We start from the raw sequence: 9,582 nt of genomic DNA on the forward strand, positions 1-9,582 counted from the left end.
ACAGACTGGAATATGTCAACTTTTACTCAATACTATTTCAAAACCACTTCAATCTGTTTTTCAAATGCTATAAAATTGAATAAGACACCCCAAAATGAATGAAAGTAGAGATTTGTACTTGCCAAAGAGCGTTGTGTGGAATCAATCATGTAATTTTGGGTAGTTAAAAAGAACACTGACATAGGAAAACGGGTCACTTTGACTCGAGGACAACAGGAGGGTTAAGAGATAGGCCTAAGGCATCGCAATTCGCAATGTATTCTCAACCTTTTGTTAAACAGAGAGCGCCATCTAGTGGGCTTAGAAAATAAAGACACTGCTTCACAAAGCTTCATTTGGCCATCACTAGCATGACATGTGATAATAATAATAACAATGTAATAACATACTGCCAACTGTTTTCCAAAGCTACAATAGGTTTCCAGCCCCATTTTACAGCTGTGAGTCCATCTGTTCATCATGTGAGTGAAAAATATTAATTTGGTTGAGAGTTTAGACCCGGGCTATTCAATTGGCGGCCCCAGGGCCGGGTCCGGCCCCTGAGGGATTTTGTACAGGCCCGTGGAGTGAAGTGTAGTTATTACATATGGGTAGTCTCATACATCGCATGACTATGGTTAATTGTACATTCTTTCGTACGGTAGGAGGCAGTAGCGGTATGACCCCTTTCAGCCATGGTGGCAAAAAGGTAGAATACTACCTGTTTCGGCCGGAATATATTTTGGGGAACCACATGACCAATCAAAGCCGCCCATTCGCGCTCTAGTGCCGCGCTCTGACTTTCTTTCAAGCCAAGCGCAAAGTTTGGCTAACAAGAAAAATGTCTCTCATCCTTAAAAAAAGAAAAGTTGACTCAGAGAACAGGCAGTTCAACAGTGAATGGACAGAGAAATGCGCGTTTATTGCCGTTGATGCGAATCTGCTGTGTTTAATCTGCAACGAGTGCCTTGCCGTGTGCAAAGAGTATAATTTGAGAAGGCATTTCAGAACAACCATGCTAACTTGATGCTACTTCTTTCCTCGGCTCGCTGCTGGGGGCAGAAGATAACGGGCTTACATCTTGTTACGAGCAAAGACGTCGCATTTTGTTTCGGGCCTGTACAGATCAAGAGAGAGCAACTGCGGCGTCGTTACGAGTGGCATGGATATTGGGCAAAAAGAAAAAGCCGTTTACAGACTCAGAGACAGTCAAGGAGTGTATGCTGGCATCCATTGAGGAGGTGGTAACAGATGAGAAAACCCGAAAAAACATTATCGATTTGATCAAGCAAATTCCAATTTCTGACACGTCAAATATGAGGAGAGTCGAGTCCCTTGCATCGGACGTTTTCGAGACGCTTTTGGACAAGCTGAGGAAGGCCGAGGTGATGTCTTTGGCCGTGGATGAGTCGACTGATAACAGTGATGTTGCACAGCTGTGCCTCTATGTGCGATTTTTTGATGGGGAATGTTTTCGTGAGGATCTGCTTGGTCTAATTCCCATGGAGGGGCACACTACCGGTGAGATTATCTTCACTAAAATTGCTTCATTCTTGAGGGAAACAACTTGGATTGGCACGCGTCAACATGTTTATTTTTTAGAAGGAAAAAGCGTGTGTTGTATTAAGTTTCCATTTAGCTGCATTTCTATTTTCAACCAGTGGAGAACGGGACAGTTTGATATTCTGAGGATATTTCCTCTTTACTTGAACACTGAAATGTATCCTTCATTGTCAATTGAGGATAATGAGCTGTAATTTTGTACAGTTATGTGCAATTAAGTGGATGTTTTCTGTTAGTAACTGCATTTCTCTAATTGTCTGTCTCTGATTTTTCAACATTGTATTGTCTTTTGAATGGAACAATGTCATGGACCTGTGTGTCTTAGTGTACCACAATATGCATACGTTGTTCTGCATTTACAAAATAGAATATATTGACTCCTTCAGTATGTTGTTGTAATTTCTTTATTTGTTACTATAATTACTCATATTCTCCGGCCCCTTATTTTGCCTCAGTTTCATGAACTGGCCCCAATTCCAAATTAATTGAATAGCCCTGGTTTAGACATTCATGCTCCCCCGAGGATGAATACCCAACGCTTTTTTTATATAGCACCACCAACAGGTCAAAATCTCTCTAAGCTGTTCTTCGGGCCTACAGCTAACATAATACTTTACTAGACATCTACCAGATGTTTTCTGGTGTAACGAGCCTTACAGCTTCACAGGGACCCTACATTTTAACAGCAAAACACGCCATGTACTGCAGGTTTTCTTCATGATGCCCATAACAAAAACTCTTCAAATTTCATTTTTGACTCAAACCAATGACTGGAAGGAAGGAAGGAAGGAAGGAAGGAAGGAAGGAAGGAAGGAAACCAATGTGCTACACTTTGCCAAACCACCACTATGATCCATTAAGCTGAGTTTTTGTTGTGATTTTAATGAGCCGTATAGTGTGAGTCACCATGGACCAGAAAGTAGACTAATGCTTGCAAAAGTCAGAATAAAATGATGGTCGACTCTTTTTTTGGTGGGTTTTGGTTCATGTTAGATATTTTCCACTTTGCTGAGGAGGAAATGATCCCGCTTCAGACAACACGATGAATCATATTCAGCTCTTCACTCTCTGAGGGAAGTACGCTCATTTCTAAAACTGTCTGTATCTGGTCGGCGGAGGAAATCAGTACAGGATGTTCATCGCTCAGTCACCACGTCCAAAATCAGTTCAGTCTACTTCTGTTTCACTAACACCACCTTACTACCTCTAGTTTTACACCACGTTTTGGAATTCATGGACAATAACCCTCATTTACCCTAATATTTGAGTTAAAGCAGAAATTATGAATCATTTTGACTAATAGTTAAGATCAGAGGAACATACAGATAAGTTTGGGGCAGGAATAAAGTAATCCATTGTATTACTGTATACCATTATAAATTGTAATACTGTATAACATTTGTTTTGCTGTTGTATAGTATTTTTTTGCTGTATAGTGTTTTTTTGCTGTTTTATTATGTGTAGTATTTGTTTGGCTGTTTTATTATGTGTAGTATTTGTTTTGCTGTTTTTAACACATGAATTCCCTGTGCGGCCTTTAAATAAAATTTATTTTTATTAATATTATTTGCAAAGAGCGTTGTATGGAATCCAATCCATTTTTGTGGTAATTTGGTTAAAAAGCAACCCATATTTCAGATTTTGACATTTTTTTTAAGGGGTCAAATTTGACCCGAGGACAACAGGAGGGTTAAAAAGGGGCTATCCGGCTAACACACACACCAATACAGCAATACACCTGAGTTTTTTTGTTGGTTGGGATGAATGGGAGCACAATAGTTCATCTTTAACCTGGGGACAAGCATTTTCTGAAATCTTTTACACTGCATTCTGGGGATTTCTTAGAAAGCTAAACCTCCAGTACACCGGAATGATTTTCTTACTCTGGCGGACTGGAACACCTCCATGTAAGCAGTGAACTGGTCATTTTCACGTAAAAAATGTTTTTAGATTACATGTCACTATTAAAATTCCAATGTGTAGGAATTTCTCCCATCTAGCGTTGAGACCAGATACCGCAATCAACTCTCTTGCGTCATGCAGTTCAAAGTACGTATTACAGCTACGGTAGCCTTCACGCTTCAAGAAGCCGGTTTCTTGCTTTTTCCAAAAATCCTTTTTATTTTTTTCTGGGCCAAGAAGAAGACTCCTGTTCCCTGAAATTTGGATTTTGATTACATGTGGTCCTCCGTGTTTCCTTCTTCAAACCTGCCGGGGCCTGGAAGCGACGCTACCCATTAGCAGCATTAGCAGCAGCTGTGAGTTCATCATGTGACAGCAAAAACGCAATAGGCGGAGCAGTATGTCCTTTATGTACCCTTACCGGTTCACGTATTTCAAGATGGCGCATGAATATGGAGTGTCTACTCCGTTTTATGCAAATACAAAGGTAAAATTTCAAGCCAAAAGGAACACTTGGAGTTGATGGGGGAGGTTAATATTCATGAAAAAGGACACGTTTGTGAACAGGCAATACCAATTTTGATAGTAAATTTGGACATGTTACCCACTGGGCCTTTAACTGCATCCACTCATTATATTTAAATCTGTAGTTAGGAGCTGCTTCACAATAAAACAGAATCATTTACATTCCACAGAAACCCCTGTTATCTGTGTCCTGGTCGCCCAAAACAATTTCCCTCTGAAACCAAATGAAGCCCAGTTTTTTTTTTTTTTTTCTCTAGACGTCTGTGGAGCTGCCTATTTTCACCTCCTACTGAAGCAGGGAGAGACGCTCCCAGAGTTCAGATAGAAGAGAAGATGAGGAGAAAACGTAACTGATCACATTTTAACGTTACGTTTTATTTCTGTTTAATGAACCCAGTCACAGTTCTGCTTCACTAACCAACACATCTAGTCAACAGAACCCCTTACAACGCCTTGTCCTTTTTCTATCACCAAGCGTGTGTGTGTGTGTGTGTGTGTGTGTGTGTGTGTGTGTGTGTGTGTGTTGTGTGTGTGTGTAAGAGAGAGAGAAAGAGAGAGAGAGAGAGGGGTCCACTGTCTGTAAATCCCAAAGCTAACATCCGTGGCTGGTAGATCCCAGCTGACAGAGCAGGGGCTCGCACTGATGGCATCATAATCCAGAGACAGGAAGTAGGTGGATGAGTGTGTGAATACAGTGGCCACACACACACACACACACACACACACACACACACACACACAGAAATACATACATACATAGTGCGTCTTACTATCTTTGTGGGGTCCCGTCATTGACATAATGTATTCCCTAGCCCCTTACCCTAACCTTAACCATCACAACTAAAGGCCTAACCTTAACCTTTACCCCCACCCTAACCATAACCCTTACCCTCACTCTAACCATGACCTAATTCTAACCTTAACCCTAAAACCAAGTCTTAACCCTTAAACTGCCCTTTAAAGTTGTGGGGTCCAGCATTTTGGCCCCACAAAGCTCTCCGGACCCCACAATTACACTGTTTTTGGTTTTTGGACCCCATAAAGGTAGTTAAACGAGAAAACACACACACACACACACACACACACACACACACACGTAGCTGACATAGAGGGAAAGTATGTAGCTGGCCCTTTAAACCCCAGAAGCAGTCTTAGGTTTAAGTGGGTAGTACGTGAAGACAGTGATGTTATGTAGACCACACACCACAACAGAAACTCTTTATTATGGATACAGAGACTAACGCGTGAGCCCGTTAATGAAGATGGATGATGGAGGAGAGCTCTGGGGAAAGTCAGAGGGTCAGGGAGTTCTTCCACGTAAACATTTGATCTTATCTCAGTTGTTTAAACACATATAGTTCCAGCTGGTAGTGAACCTCTGGGAAGCTGGCGGGCTGCTGCCAGGAAGGGGAAGTTCTCCAGTCATACCAAAAGAAATGTTATTGAAATGATTATTTATTATGACTCTTAACTCACTCCTCAGTCACTACACTCTGTCTAAACCTTCCTCCTGGACTATACACCTGCCTGTTGCACATAAGATGATTGTTTTTTACACGTTTTGCTCTAAATCTGCTCAGCCTCTGTTTTTTTTCTCCTTATGTTAAACTGCTTTTTGTTTTGTATATATTTCAATCAGGAGAGACATGTTTGCAGATATGCAAATAAGATTTATTGCACAGCTCAATTCAATGGTGGGTGGTAGTAGCTCAGTCCATAGGGAGTTGGGTTGGGAACCGGAGGGTTACTGGTTCAAGTCCCCGTACGGACCAAAGTATGGTGGTGGACTGGTAGCTGCAGAGGTGCCAGTTCACCTCCTGGGCACAGCCAAGGTGCTCTTGAGCAAGGCACCGAACCCCCAACCGCTCGGGGCACCTTTCCATGGGCAGCCCCCTCACTCTGACATCTCTCCATTAGTGCATGTGAAGGTACTGAGCATGTGTGTGTGTAATTCAGGCCTGTGTGTAATGTGTGTAATAACAACAGAGTGAAAAGTGTAGTTTCCCCTTGTGGGATTAATAAAGTATAATAAATAAATATAATAAATCAATAAATGTACAGTCTTTGGCGATTAGATTAGGAGCCCGAAGAACCAGACCGAAGGAGGCTCCAGACCAGTCAGCTGGAGTAGTTGACTGGAAGTGGAAGGGGGGGTACACTATTGTTAATCTAGAACTGTGAATTAACTTGTATAGATAGATAGAGAGAGAAAGAGGGATAGATAGAGAGAGGAGAGAGAGAGAGAGAGAGAGAGAGAGAGAGAGAGGTTGATAGATAGACAGAGAGAGAGAGAGAGAAAAAAAGAGAGATAGATAGATAGATAGATAGATAGATAGATAGATATGGATGCATAGTGCAAGAGTGTCAGTGCAAATTCTATATCTATTCAAGTATAACCGGCAACACAACATATCAAAAATAGAATAAGCAGTTAACAAAAGAGAAACACAAAAACACACCACAACCTGATTCTGATTTGGGTTTTTCAGCCTAATAACTGAGTAGCCGATGTAATGACAACGTTTTTTCGACATAAGAGTCTCTTCTCACAAGATCGCTGTGTGTTTCTGTTCTCTATATTTTTGAAATGTTGCACAACCATTTGTGCAATCGTCCAAGCGGGAAATGGGAGTTAGTGTTTCACAAACGGACAGAGTGCAGGAATGGGAGGACAGAGTACACCCAGTTCCCGTGTGGGTCTGCTCTAACTGAGAAAGAATAATCTCAGTTTAAAGGCCCTCTTAACTCGCTGTTCCTGGTCTTCTGACATCGCACTAGGAGTTGGGGCCAATAGCTACACCAGTTCTCCTCACTGTTAAATAAAACGTGATTTTTAATATCATAGCTCACACTGATTTCAGCTTAATTGATGTGTTGGGAGAGGTGGATGCCGGGTGGCCAATCAGCCATGCTATCCAATTTCCCCCAGAGGAAAAAAAAGAAGAAGATTCCCCTGCAGCCCTAATGAAGAACCTAAAGAACCTGTTTGTTAAATTGTACAAAGAATATGTTTATGCCATTTATTCCCTAACTGGGATGTTTGGGGACCGATTGGTGGGATTGCTGTGGACAAAGTACCCATGGCGATACACTGGTGAGAGCAAATTGCATTTAAGCATGTATCCAACTAATCGCTCACGTTACCGTCGTCCGTCAAGATAATGTGTTGTGTGTTTCCCAGCAAAACTAAGAATAAATCACACAGGAGAGAGAGAGAGAGGCAGTGTGTGTAATTGACTTTTGCACGTTGGACTGAAGTCAGAAAGAAAGTCAGAATAAGGAACACGAGTCAAGGAAAACAGAAATGAAAACTAAGTGGGGCTGGGTGTGGAACCTCAGTACTTTTTTGGTACTGACTGAAACGTGTCCGGGGTCGAGTGTCGAATACTTTCAACTGCCAAAAGCTGGCCTTGAATGTCTTTCATTCTTTCTTTCTTCTTTGATCACATAGTTTCTGATTAAAGTCAAAATGTGTGAATCTTAATTCTGTGCAGCTGTTAAACTTTAGAGCACCTTGGTTTCTTTTCTAAGGAGGTATCAACAGGTCTGCTGAATAGGTAGGCTTTAAAAGAGTATTGTTTTGGTATTGGATGCTGAAAGGCAGGTATTGTATTGGCACCGGTATGGACCGTTCAAATGAGGCCCCACTGAGAGCTGGATCCCTTCTCTACATCTCTCGTTCCCAAACTCCTTGGCCTAGCGTCCCCCTTAAAGCAATAGTTTGACATTTCGGGTATAAGCTGATTTGCTTTGTTGCAGAGAGTGAGATGAGAAGATCAATACCACTCACTTGTTTGTGCGATAAATGTGTAGCTACAGCCAACAGCTAGTTAGCAGGAAACAGCTAACCTGGCTCCATCCAAAGGTTACAAAATCCCAGCACCTGAGAAGCTCAGTAACGGAGTGTGTTTTACAGCCCTGCAGCTGCTTAGCGTGCTAATTGTCTCGCAGGTAGTCATGTGGGTGGAGCGGTCACACCGCTGCACCTGTGAGCACCTGGGCCTGACACCCATGTGCTAGGGTTAGCTTTCTTTATCCTTTTGCTCTCAAATGTTCTCACACACCACATTCTTCACATCCCCCTGACTCCACTTAGGACCACATCCCATCTCTTCTATGCATCTTCATTTGACTTTGTTGAAGGTCCCATGGCATGAAAATTTTGCTTTATGAGTTTTTTTAACATTAATATGAGTTCCCCCAGCCTGTCTATGGTCCCTCAGTGGCTGGAAATGGCGACAGGTGTGAACCGAGCCCTGGGTATCCTGCTCTGCCTTTGAGAAAATGATCGATCTGGAATCTTGCTCCTTATGAGGTCATAAGGGGCAAGATTACCTCCCCTGTATATATATATGTGTGTGTATATATATATATATATATGTGTGTGTATATATATATATATATATATATATATGTGTGTATATATATATATATATATATATATATGTGTGTATATATATATATATATATATATATATATGTGTATATATATATATACATATGTTCTGTGAAGATGAAAAGTCAGTCATTTCCCTATTGGTGTTTTCCTCCCAGTGTGTTCTGAGTGACAGTGTGTGTTATCTCAGTGAGGATTGTCCTGAGTGTTTGGTGCACTGAACCTGTTTTGAGACGTGTGTTAAGAGTTGTGATGCTTGGAATGAGTTCAGCAGGAGATGTGAACTGTTTGGTTCAGGTGACTGTTGGTAGTGCTGGCTGTAGTTTGAGTTTTGCACATGTGGCTCCAGCTGTGCCAGTTGTCAGTTGTTGTTTAGCAATAAAAAAAAACTGTAATGCCAAATTAAAGCTGACGTTTAAACTCTAAAAAAAAAAACCTATAATGTTTAAGTCCTGAAATTCCTATGTCCCCTGAAGTTAGCATGTGAAACTGTGACTCTGCTCTGATGTACTCTGTTGTCTAGATCATAGCTGGGACATGAAAACACTGTACTGTTCTTAAGGAAAATTTTGATGTACTTTGAGTATGTTCACATTCTACTACTTGTACTTCACTGAATTTCAGAGAGAAATATTGTATATACATACTTTATTTAGTTGAAAGTTGTAGTTGCAACATCAGACCAGCGACAACATTTTGATTCAAAAACACTAATCCAGTAATATAACAATACATTATAATATAACTCTCTGACACCCAATGAGTACTTTTTCTTTTTACTTCACATTTTGTGGACCATACTTTTTGGACTTGTACTCGTAATGAAGTACATTGTTGTTTTGCTTCTTTTACTTAAGGAAATGATTTAAATCTTCCACAGACATGTAAATGTGTGACGCAAATGTCAGTGTGTAATGAACGCGAGGATGTCTTCCTTCTCCTGTGAGGATTTGAAATATTCAACGTGAAGGATTTCGATTACGATACGCCCCAGACAGATAATTACATTTCCAGTATCATACAATTCTCTGTGGACTGTTTAATGCTGGACTGCTCAGCCTTGTGTGGCTCTGACACACACGCACACACACACACACACACGCACACACACACACAGACAGACAGGAAGTTACTCAAGCCATCGGTAATTTCATTCAGATGCTCTATTTGCTTTCTCATTGTGTGTGTGTGTGTGTGTGTGTGTGTGTGTGTGTGTG

General features: G+C 41.2%; 1 long non-coding RNA gene across 1 annotated transcript in view; it reads left to right on the top strand.

Annotated features, from left to right (window-relative positions):
* Positions 1-5,505: 5,505 nt before the first annotated feature.
* Positions 5,506-9,582, top strand: part of LOC116687823 (uncharacterized) — a 5,854-nt gene continuing 1,777 nt past the window's right edge. The window contains exons 1-2 of the long non-coding RNA XR_004331637.1: positions 5,506-5,516; positions 6,330-6,336. This is a non-coding gene — a long non-coding RNA (uncharacterized LOC116687823). The remainder of the gene's footprint in view (positions 5,517-6,329; positions 6,337-9,582) is intronic.

This window comes from Etheostoma spectabile, chromosome 4, assembly GCF_008692095.1.
Source record: "Etheostoma spectabile isolate EspeVRDwgs_2016 chromosome 4, UIUC_Espe_1.0, whole genome shotgun sequence".
In the NCBI taxonomy this organism is placed as follows: domain Eukaryota; kingdom Metazoa; phylum Chordata; class Actinopteri; order Perciformes; family Percidae; genus Etheostoma; species Etheostoma spectabile.